The following is a 12,404-nucleotide window of genomic DNA, read 5'->3' as shown; positions in this document are numbered from 1 at the left end:
CATCTGATATTCAGCGTCACATTCAATTGTTCCGCGAGTTCCTGTTGAGCTTCAGTATCATCTTCATCTGATAAAAAGCCTGCAATTCGTTTTCTTCGAGCTTTTTCGGTGGTTTCTCGCGCTCGTCGTTTTTCGCGTCAAAATCACCGCTTTCTAATTTTATGAACCACTCGAAACACTGTGTTTTCAAAGGAGCATGTTCGCCGAAAGCTTCGACAAGTGTTCGATGCGATTCTGCAGGAGTTTTCTTCAAATGATAACAGAAAACCAATGCTGTCGGCAAATCGTAGTTCGTAGGCACGAAACTCGACATGTTTACGGGTTTCAAACAGAACCGATGTATGGAACTAGGGTTACTGTGTGTTGACATTCGTCGTAAGCCGTTACAGGAAGCAGATGGCGTTGCAGACACGGTCTCACGGGCCCTGCACGTCTAGCACCATCTATAGGGAAATTCCGGTTTCATACTTCTGCTCCTGGTAGCTAGAAGTTTCGATGAAATGTCTTACTCTAAACAATCAGGAAGAAGTATTACCACGAATAGAAAGTTCACTACCGTTCCACTATCATTTGATCTTGTGAAAGAGAAAATAACTACAGATGATAGTATTCGACGTGAAAGACTACCTACAGAACTTCTTCCCGTTTCTTTAAAAAAAGCTACAACAGGATCAGTCCGGTTTGCCTTTATTGACGTTGCCACTTTATTCAGTTACGTGCTTAAGAAAGGAAAAGTTGTTACAGTGTTGTCAATCGAACGTCATGCCATGAATGTGACGGAAGAGAAGCCAGAGACTCCTTCCTATTCTACAACTCGCCCGGTTAGGATCAAAGAAACGTAACTCCAAAAAGTGTTTTGAGATAATTCGATTTAAAGGTTTTGTCCAAAAAACAGTACTTGCTAACTGTTTTTCACAAATCTTTCCATGGTAAATAAAAAGTATACTTCATTGACTGTTGGTTCCTACTAGGTGTAATATATTCTAGTTACTCGATGAACTTTAATGAAATTATGCACGTAGTTACGTTTGTCCCAACCTTAAATTAATGGCTGCTGCTGTATAACATATGAACTTCAAACAAATAATATGCAGCTTTAAGCGATATTATCATATTAAAGATTACTGAAATTGTGTTAATGATGTCGTTACAAATACAGATTACACGGAACAAGCTGTGGGAATGTGCGTCAGTGCTTTCAGTGAGTACTATAAGCAAGAAGACTGTTTTTCAGGAAGTTTATTACCTGTCTGTGATGGAGAATACATAAAAACCATTGTTATTTTCACTTTGCATTATTTGTCTGCAGTAACACTGAACTTAAATAATTTGCAGGTAACAGAAATAATATTCTTGTTTTTTAATCTTCACATAACAAACACAAAACAATCATTTTAACGAAACACTGTGCTCCCTGTTTTTCTGTTTGTGGATTACTGTTCCAAAAATAATGCAACACAGACATTTAAAAGAGCAAAAATTAGTGGTTTACATGAAATAGCTGAGGTTATGAACTAGCAACAGTTATAAAGTAGACAAAAACAGAAAATAAACATGGAGTCTATTCCTGTGATTCTAACACGTTTTCCTCAGCATTGAGTCCTTGATGTAATGCGTGATACCTACGAGGTATAATACCCTTATTAAACAAATCTGTAATATATTTTTTCTTTTCTTTACTTATGCACAGAGAACTGTCATATGTTGGGCACAGAGTATTGACTTCAGGTCCTGAATTCGAAGAATTTTGTAGGCCCGGTCTTTTCTTGGTGTGCGAAACTTGAAAGTCACGATTATCGTAGGAATACTTGAAAAACATCACGTCAGGCTGATGATTCTTATATTGAATCCAAACAATCTTCAGCCATTTCACAGTTTCTCCATTCTCAGCAGTTTTCCTATTCTGAATTATTTTCTTCTGAAGCTGGTTGAAATCGAAAATTTGAGTGTTATCCATTTCTGTTAGACTGTACTTGTTGGGGGACATTCTTACAATTATATACCACTCCAATAGGATAAAAAACATCAACATGTTTACGTTTTCTTTCCATGCTCGCATGCACTGAGTCTAATTCGGTTTGTGAATATCCAGGCTCAAAAAAGCATTGGTCGATTGTTGGAATGTCCAGTGTGTTCACAGAATGCAAACACATAGCACTCATGTTGGCATTCCTGCTCTGGGCCCCACAAGGTTATAGATTTTCCTTGTGCATGATTCTTCAAAAAGTCCCGCAGACATGAAGCCATCTCTGTGGATCCCCCTTTTGCTGTTGTCTCGTCCCACATGTAGCAATCGGTTTTGTTTTGTCTTGCACTACGAACTGTGAGATTGTACACGGAAAGCCTTCTTTTATAGAATACTGCCTTTGCATTCACTTTAGAGCAGTAAAACACAGCTTGTAAGTCAAATTCAGCTAACAAAGATTTGCCTTTTCTTGCTCTTTCTTTCTTAATGTTCTTAAATTCGCTTGGCATTTCTTTCCTTTTCAAATGCACTTCCTGTTCCCTCTTAAAATCTTACTTTTCCTCGGCCGAAAGGTATGAAAACTTTAAACATTTACCACACGCATCTTTTCGTGGCCTGTGGAATTTCAGATTAAATTCCTTTGTGAATAACTTCAGCCATAATATCTCAACTGTCTTTCCTTCCTCATAGCGTTGTTCCCGATATAACTCATACATTATCTTAAGACTCATATCAGCTGGTAAGTAATCTGCTGTTCATTCTTTCCTCTTGTAATGAGAAAGAAGGGAAGGAAAACTCTTAATGCGTTTCCTTTTAGCCTCTTTATTTTCTTCAGGTCTCTTTATACCTGGCTCATGACAGCCTCTTCGCTCTTTCTTAATTACATGATGTTCATCTCTTATTTTTAAATAGTATTTCTTACAAAGGTTTCAGAAATGACAAATGTCTTGAGAAGAAACTGCATACACACTTGAATCTTATCAGATGTCTTTATTAGATAGAATTTCTTGGTCCTCTTCCTTCGTGAGTTATCCGATTGTGTCCTCACTCTTCGTTTCTTTGCTTCTTCCACCAACTTAGTTAGGTACTGCCTTAGTAACTCAACTGATCCAAGATCGAAGTAGGCTGTACGGATATTTTGTCTCCCTTGCTCAGTAAACTTACTGCTGCACAGTCGTGGACATTTAGAGCAATCTTTTGGCTTCTCATTTCTTGCAAGAACTTCGGATTTCTTCGTAGAAACATAAGCCCTACCATGCTGTCGACTGATTTTTCTTTAATTTCTTTTCCATTCCTCTTTAACCACTACACTTTTTCGTTTTCTTGTTTTGTTACTATTCTCAATATCAGCATTTTAATCCGCCATTTACCTGTCCTGACTGTGATGATTTACTTATGCACTAATTGCATCATCAGCAGTTTTTATGACATTCTTTATAAGAGACATTCCATGTTCAACACTGCTGTCTGTAACAATAACGTGACAGGTATTCAGAGGAAGGGAAAAGAAAATTAGTGTCTAGTAATTGTTTGGCTACTCACCAGAATCTGTAGTGCCGCCCTGTTCATAGGAAGGATCATCATCTGTATCTGACCCAACGAATGTCATGAGCATCTCCACATCACATTCTTCCTCAGGTAGGAATACATACGATAATAATAATGACAACAACAGTAATTGCAATAATAATAATAATAATAATAATGACAACAGCTGTTAATAACAATAATAATCATTATTATTATTATAGTACTTACTACCGAAATACACAGGGTGGTCCATTGATAGTGACCGGGCCAAATATCTCACGAAATAAGCATCAAACAAAAAAACTACAAAGAACGAAACTCGTCTACCTTGAAGAGGGAAACCAGATGGCGCTATTGTTGGCCCGCTAGATGGCGCTGCCATGGGTCAAAAGGATATCAACTGCGTTCTTTAAAAATAGGAACCCCAATTTTTAATTACATATTCGTGTAGTACGTAAATAAATATAAATGTTTTAGATGGACCACTTATTTCGTTCTGTGATGGATGGCGCTGTAATAGTCACAAACGTTTATGTACGTGGTATCACGTAACAATCCACCCGTGTGGACGGTATTTGCTTCGTGATACGTTACCCGTGTTAAAATAGACCGTTTACCAACTGCGTAAAAGGTCGATATCGTGTTGATGTATGGCTACTGTAATCAAAATGCCCAACGGGCGTCTGCTATGTATGCTGCTCGGTATCCTGGACGACATCATCCAAGTGCCCGGACCGTTCGCCGGATAGTTACGTTATTTAAGGAAGTGTTCAGTCACATTTGAAACGTCAACCACGACCTGCAACAAATGATGATGCCCAAGTAGGTGTTATGGCTGCTGTCGCGGCTGATCCGCACATCAGTAGCAGACAAATTGCGCGAGAATTGGGAATCTCAAAAACGTCGGTGTTGAGAATGCTACATCAACATCGATTGCACCAGACCATATTTCTATGCACCAGGGATTGCATGGCGACGACTTTGAACGTCATGTACAGTTCTGCGACTGGGCACAAGAGAAATTACGGGACGATGACAATTTTTTGCACGCGTTCTATTTAGCGACGAAGCGTCGTCATTCACCAACAACGTAACGTAAACCGGCGTAATATGCACTAGTGGGCAACGGAAAATCCAAGATGGCTCCGTCAAGCGGAACATCAGCGACTTGGAGGGTTAATGTATGGTGCGGCATTATGGGAGGAAGGATAATTGGCCCCCATTTTATCTAAATCGTGCAATGTATGCTGATTTCCTACGTAATGTTCTACCGATGTTACTATAAGATGTTTCACTGCATGACAGAATGACGATGCACTTCCAACATGATGGATGTCCGCACATAGCTCGCGTGCGGTTGAATCGGTATTTAATAGCATATTTCATGACAGGTGGATTGGTCGCCGAAGCACCATACCATGGCGCGCGCGTTCACCGGATTTGACGTCCCCGGATTTCTTTCTGTGGGGAATGTTGAAGGATATTTGCTATCGTGATCCAACGACAACACCTGAAACATGCGTCAGCGCATTGTCAATGCGTGTGCGTACATTACAGAAGGCGAACTAGTCGCTGTTAAGAGGAATGTCGTTACACGTATTACCAAATGCATTGAGGTTGACGGACATCATTTTGAGCATGTGTTGCATTAATGTGGTACTTACAGGTAATCACACTGTAAGAGCATGCGTTCTCAGAAATGATAAATTCACAAAGGTACATGTGTCACATTGGAACAACCGAAATAAAGTGTTCGAACATACCTACGTTCTGTATTTTAATTCAAATCTTTACGTACTACACGAATATGTCATAAAACTAGTGGTTCCTATTTTATAAAACGCAGTTGATATCCGTTTGGCTATGGCAGCGCCATCTAGCGCCATCTGGTTTCCCCCTTTAAGCTAGACAAGTTTCGTTCTTTGTAGTTTTTTCGTTTGACGCTTATTTCGTGAGATATTTGGCCCGGTCACTATCAGTGGACCACCCCGTATAGACAAAGAAACAGGTTCTAATGCTTAGAAGATTCCATTAAATTCTGTTCCCTCTCCAGGCACATTTTCACTGTCCTTCTTCCTCTGGGCTCTATAGCGTTCCTACTTGCTTGTAAGCCCATTCACAACTGAAACAGTATTTGTCTTCCTTGCCAGGAAGTCGCATTTCATTGTTGTCACAGAGCGACGATGACAATGCTTCTAAAGAGAAGTAGCAGGAAAAGTAACTTCTAACAGTTCCGTTAGGATCAGAGAAACGTAAGAGCTGTTCCGTTTCACAAATTAACGCTGCTTCCAGTGGTCTAAAAACGAACCAGCTCTTCCGTCTGTCTAATCCTTACAATTTTTCGTAAAACGTAGATAAGTTGACAACTAAAACGGACACCACAAAAGACAGAGTTACCCTTGTTTGATCATAACGAAGGTCTTGATTCCGTGTACCTTATAGTACTAGCAATTAAAAATTTGCAAAAATGTAGTTACGTCTGTCTGATCCTAAATGGGAGAATTGTACAAAGTCCGGAGTAGATTCGCTCGATAGGTGTGAAAGAATGTACAGCTCCCATAGAGCGATGTGACGATAGCCAATGGCGGTGTTTTTCAGTTTGGTTGACATTTTAGCACACAATTCGTATGTTACTAAACTTCCTGGAAGATTAAAACTGTGTGCCGGACTGAGACTCGAACTCGGCGCCTTTGCCTTTCGCAGGCAAGTGCTCTGCCATCTGAGATAACCAAGCACGACTCACGACCCGTCCTCACAGCTTCAATTCCGTCAGTACCTCGTCTCCTACCTTCCAAACTTCACAGAAGCTGCGGCTGCTCATAAGTCACACTTCACGCCGGCAAATGCCAAAACGATGCCTCTCTTGGTGTAAGGAGCGTAAACATTTTACGACTGAACAGTGGAAAAACGTTGTATGGAGCGACGAATCACGGTACACAATGTGGCGATCAGATGGCAGGGGGTGAGTATGGCGAATGTCCGGCGAAGGTCTCTGCCAGCGTGTACAGTGCTAACAGTAAAATTCCGAGGCGGTGGTGTTATGGTGTGGTCGTGTTTTTCATGAAAGGGGCTTGCACATCTTGTTGTTTTGCGTGGCACTATCACAGCAAAGGCCTGCACTGATGTTTTAAGCACCTTCTTGCTTCCCACTGTTCAAGAGAAATTAGGGGATAGCAGTTACATCTTTTAACACGATCGAGCACCTGTTCATAATGCACGGCCTGTGGCGGAGTGGTTAGAACGACAATAACATCCCTGTAATGAACTGGTCTGGACAGAGCCCTGACCTGAATCCCACAGAAGACCTTTGGCATGTTTTGGAACGCCGACTTCGTGCCAGGCTTCACCGACCGACATCGATACCTCTCCTCAGTGCAGCTTCTGTGGAGAATGGGTTGCCATTTCCCATCATCAAGGCTAAGAGTGGGCCACCACTATACTGAAATCCAACAGTACCGATGGAGGGCGTCACGAACTTGTAAGCCATTTTCATCCAAGTGTCCGGGTACTTTTGATCACATAGTTTATTTACACATGCCAGGTCCACAGTTTTAGTGCAGACAACTACATATGTAGGAGAGTTAACAGAGAAATAGGATGTGAAGAGTCTGTCAGTCAGAGCAGTATATCAGAACATACAGATCGACTGATAGCAGATTAGGGGGGGGGGGGGGGGGGGGGGACAATTCGATACAAAGTGAAATCTGGTTTCGCAGGAGAGAGCGGATCAGTTTGTGGAAAGGGGCCAAGGTGAATTACTATTAGTTGCATATAAGAACACACACAACTTTATTGCTCAAACCAATGCACAGTTTCTCTTTAAAACAACAAAGATCAATTCACGGCTGAGGGCCCAAGTAATATCTCCAGAATAAGTTTGAATGATAGCTTTTAAAACACCAGGATTTAAGGTAACAGCTGAAGGCCTTACTTAAGCAAAATTACAATATCTTCTCGGCTAAAGGCAGAAATAATATTTCAGATCAGCTAAGGGAATTTTTTAAAAGCCAAGCAATTACAAATCCCGGCTAAAGGCCATATAAGGAAAATTCAAGTTAATTCTTCGGCTGAAGGCCCTGTAGAAAATCTTTCTTTACATAATTAAAGGCCGGCCCCGGTGGCCGTGCGGTTCTAGGCGCTTCAGTCTGAACCGCGCGGCTGCTACGTTCGCAGGTTCGAATCCTTGCTCGTTCATAGATTAGTGTGATGTCCTTACGTTAGTTAGGTTTAAGTAGTTTTAAGTTCTAGGGTGCTGATGACCTCAGATGTTATGTCCCACAGTGCTCAGAGCCATTTGAACCATAATAAAAGAAGGGCTTTAAGGTAAGCTTTTACACAGTAGCGCAAAAAAGTCTTAAGAAAACTTGAAGTATCTTGTCGGCTGAAGGTCCAAACAGTTACTGAAGAATAATTAAAGACAACCTTAAGATAAACACTTACAGAACACGGGTGAAGGCGGTTTCAAGAATTCAAGATACTTATAGAGAAACCTTGCAGATAAGGATTTACATATTAAAGCTACAGATACTGAAACAAACGCGGCTGAAGGCCTAAATATAGAGGAACAACAATTTTAAATGAAACACGGCTGAAGGCCTAATCTTAAAGTTATTATGAAACACCACTGAAGGCAATATACTAAACATAAAACAGACAATATTAATACTCGACTGAAGGCCTGGCACAGTACCCGCGACCAAATAAAATGACAATCACAAACAATAAACAGTGGTGCTCAGAAGTGTTACAAGGGTCGGCCTGCGGAGGAAAGTCTAAAAACAGTTTAGGTGAGACAGGCAGCCAAGAGTAACAGTAAATAATCGGGTGGCAGCACGACCTAGGGACGGCTGACGAACCAACCAACACCCTAGCCAATTCGGTACCGGCCGACTGGCTACTGCTGTACGAAGACAGCATCCATCTGCTCAGCGGAAATGAGAGAAGCTATACACAGTTCCACGTAAGCACTTGCACCAAGAACTCCGACAATCCTAAAACCAATCACCGTGGAACAATAAGGAGAAATGACAAGCCACACACAGAGAGAGTTTCCTTAAGCAGTCGGCGACCAAATACACGTCGCCCGACGAGACGACCGACCGAATGACCAAACAAGGTCATCCCTACTCAAGTTTGAGTGTCGGCAACGGTCTGGCGAATCTTGGCTGTCCGGAGCTCACTGAAGATACAACCCGATTCAACTCGATGTCCGTTCGGAGCTCGGAGACACGCGACCCGGGCACACTGGCTCGGACCCACCCACGCAGAGGTAACTCTTCCTCATCGGCGACGACATCTCTGCCCGAGGAAGGAACCGACCCACGTCCCGTAAGATGACCAACTGACGAGGCCGAGAAACGGTCAAAAGACCAAACACACATCGCCCAATGAGACGACCAACCGAACCACCTACCAGCGGCCGTTCCCGCTCCAATCTCCTTCCGTCGGACAGTTCATGTGTGTGGCCAGCGGTCGGCAAGTACTGGCTGTCCGCACCTCACTGGCGCTCCGTGCCCGACTGCTGTTCCATGCCCCGACTTGCTCCACTGCTGGTTCATCCGCAACTGAACTCCCGACACAAGACAACCCGGAAATACTATCGGTCGCTCCAGAGATGGTACGACATTGAACTTGTCGATAAGCGCTGCTGCTGCCACTCACAGGCAGGTGAGGCAGGAAGTTAGTGGCGCCAGTAAATGGAATAAGAAAACTAGGCGGCAGTAGCGTAAGAGAAGATGACAAACAATAAACGGGATGAACACGAGCCGCGCACGGCCCATAAAGCTATTGTGATCAAGTTTAGAACCTGTAACGTCACAATAAGTTTCGTTACATAGTTAAAATCAGTGTTATGTTGCTATCAGCTGATGGACATTATCAGCGTAAATTCAATTACTTTACATAATTAATGAACAGTGAAATAATCTCAGCCCCAAATTAAATGCACGTAGAAACAATTATGGATCAAAGTCTTTTATTCTCATTACAATATGCACGTCCTGTGTCCCTATTTACATTTCCCCACCTCTCCTTAAAGTACGTGGTCAGGTGTGAATGTTTTGAGTGTGGTAGCAGACAATCAAGAGATGTAGTGGGTCTCAGAATCTTCTACCAACTTTAACACAGTCAGTGGAAGGCAAAGAGCAGGAACAGGATGGTTCGACCAGAGGTGCGAAAGTCTAAAAAAAAAGTTTTCTTAGCAGGTAAGCGACCAGACATTCCTTCAGAACGCTACGTCGAAACCAGGACAAGAGTTTTGAATGTTTAAATATGTTTAATGTTAACAATTTATTTATCGTAGGCTTTTTCGCGATTGATTAATTAAGAACCATTTATTGATTTTTGTTCGATTCATTCAATATAAGAATAATTTTCTCCGTTCGAGATTTCCGTTACGTCCCGCCAGGTTGTGCATAGTTTCAAACTGCAACCGCAGAGAAAGCTAATAGAGGGAATTGTAGCCAGTTTTTGCGATTACTGAACATTTATGCTAGCGTGTGTCGATGTTTAACAACTTATTGAAAATTTAGTGACGAGTGTAGCTTTTCTAAGATGAATCGTTTCGTATTCAAGCACTTCTCGCTGGAGGTACCAGCCACGAGTCCTGCTCGATGCCAGCCACTGTACATAGAAAATCTGCACAGAGAAAGAGTTAAGATATTTGCATTTCAGTCATAACTTAGTGCATGCGCATGTATCAGCATAGTAGTAGTGACCACGTTCTCTCCAAGATTTTCCTTCCCGCCACAGTACGATGGAAATCAAAGGCAACACGGCTTGTAAATCAAAGGAGAAATAATCTATGTGCATAGTTAAATAATCTTTGTCAATAGTTAAATGAAAACTCAAAGCAGAATTCTGAAATGTGTATTCAAAAGACTGTTAAGAAGTAACTTCGTAAATTTGTCTAATGTTGGTTAAAATAAAATTAACTGTATTTTTCGAAGTAATTTCCGTTCTCGGCTTGCTCATTTAACCCATACCTAAGAAAAAAGAATCATGTCAATCACGCTGCCCCTTTACTAGAATTATTGGCACAAGACTAGATTCGTGCAGGATGTAGTTTTCTCTGACCTCCCCAAAATTACAATTGCGTTATCAGTTGCGACTTCAAATTCAGTCGATAAGATTGAATTCTGAACTTTGATGGGCCTAAACACCAATTCTAAAGCGGGCAGAATGGACAGGGAAGGTTACGCTGCCGAGAGGGAAAAAGTGTGTATAAGATCCTTCCCCACAGCAGACTTATATAAAAATGAATAAAAGTAATCCCTACTGATAAAACTAAGCAAACTCCCTTCTCAGCCTGCCACAGACAGGGAGAATTAACGGCATTTACGATGTAAATACCAGTCGTTGGGACCTTGCAAACCATATACGTAAATGTCGTCGCTGAAACTGCAACTCACCACAGCTTTTCAGGAACAGGGCCTGGCATTGTTATGACGCATTATTTATCAAATACGTTCGGCTCGATGTATTTATTTTGGGTGAGCTAGCGGCGGTACTTTGACTTGGAGTTCTTACGCACGGCGCCAGATCACGCTACTTGCAGACGGATGGTCTGGAGGCGCCGCGCAAGTACGACAGAGAAGAGAGGGGCGTGGCCGGATGCTGGAGGCCAGTTTGCTAGCAGTGAGGGGTGCGTGAAGGTGGCCCTGGACAGTGGAGGGTGCTGTTTTTGGAAGGCAGCACATTCTCCTGTCTGGAGTAGGGCAGCCACACGTAAGGACTTCGCTTCTTTCTTGCCACCTACATTCCACTTGCGCAAAATTCAATGTGGTGCATCCAGGTTTTAATTTCTTCTCGAAAGTATTTAATCGAAGTGTACCCACTACGATTCTGTGTGCCAGTTATTACTGTCATACACTGAAGAGCCAAAGAAACTAGTACACCTGCGTAACATGGCGTAGGCCCCCCGCGAGCAGGCGGAAGTGCCGCAGCACGACGTGGCGTGGACTCGACTAATGTCTGAAGTAGTGCTGGAGGGAACTGACACCACGAATCCTACAGGGCTGTCCATAAATCCGTAAGAGTACGAGGGGGTGGAGATCTCTTCTGAACAGCACGTTGCAAGGCACCCCACATCTACTCAATCATGTTCATGTTTGGGGACTTTCGTGCCCAGCGGAAGTGTATCAACTCAGAAGGGTGTTCCTGGAGCCACTCTTTAGCAATTCTGGACGTGTAGATGTTCCATTGTCCTGCTGAAACTGTCCAAGACCGTCGGAATGCACAATGGACATGAATGGATGCAGGTGATCAGACAGGATGCTGAAGTACGTGTCACCTGTCAGAGTCGTATCTAGACGTAACAGGTGTCCCATATCACTCCAACAGCAAACACCCCCCACACAATTACAGAGCCTCCACTAGCTTGAACAGTCCCCTGCTGACATGCAGTGTCTGTGGATTCCATAACCGTACATCTGCTCCATACAACTTGAAACGAGACTCGTCTGTCCAGGCAACTTGTTTCCAGTCATCAACAGTCCAATGTCGGTGTTCACGGGCCCACCTGACGCGTGAGACTTTGTGTCGTGCAGTCATCAAAAGAACATGAGTGGGCCTTAGGCTCCGAAAGCCCGCATCGATGATGTCTCGCTAAATGGTTCAATACGCTGACACTTGTTGATGACCGAGCATTGAAATCTGCAGCAATTTAAGGAAGGATTACACTTTTGTAGCGTTGAACGACTCTCTTCAGTTGTTGTTGATCCCGTTCTTGCAGGATCTTTTTTCGGCCGCGGCGAAGTCGGAGATCTGATGTTTTATCGGATTCCTGATATTCATGGTACACTCGTGAAATAGTCGAATGGAAAAATGCACACTTTGTCACTACCTCGGAGATGCTGTGTCGTGCGCCGACTATAACAGCACGTCCAGACTCACTTAAATCTGCAGCAAT

Source organism: Schistocerca gregaria, chromosome 6, assembly GCF_023897955.1.
Source record: "Schistocerca gregaria isolate iqSchGreg1 chromosome 6, iqSchGreg1.2, whole genome shotgun sequence".
NCBI classification, from domain to species: Eukaryota; Metazoa; Arthropoda; class Insecta; order Orthoptera; family Acrididae; genus Schistocerca; species Schistocerca gregaria.
This window is presented reverse-complemented; position numbering follows the sequence as displayed.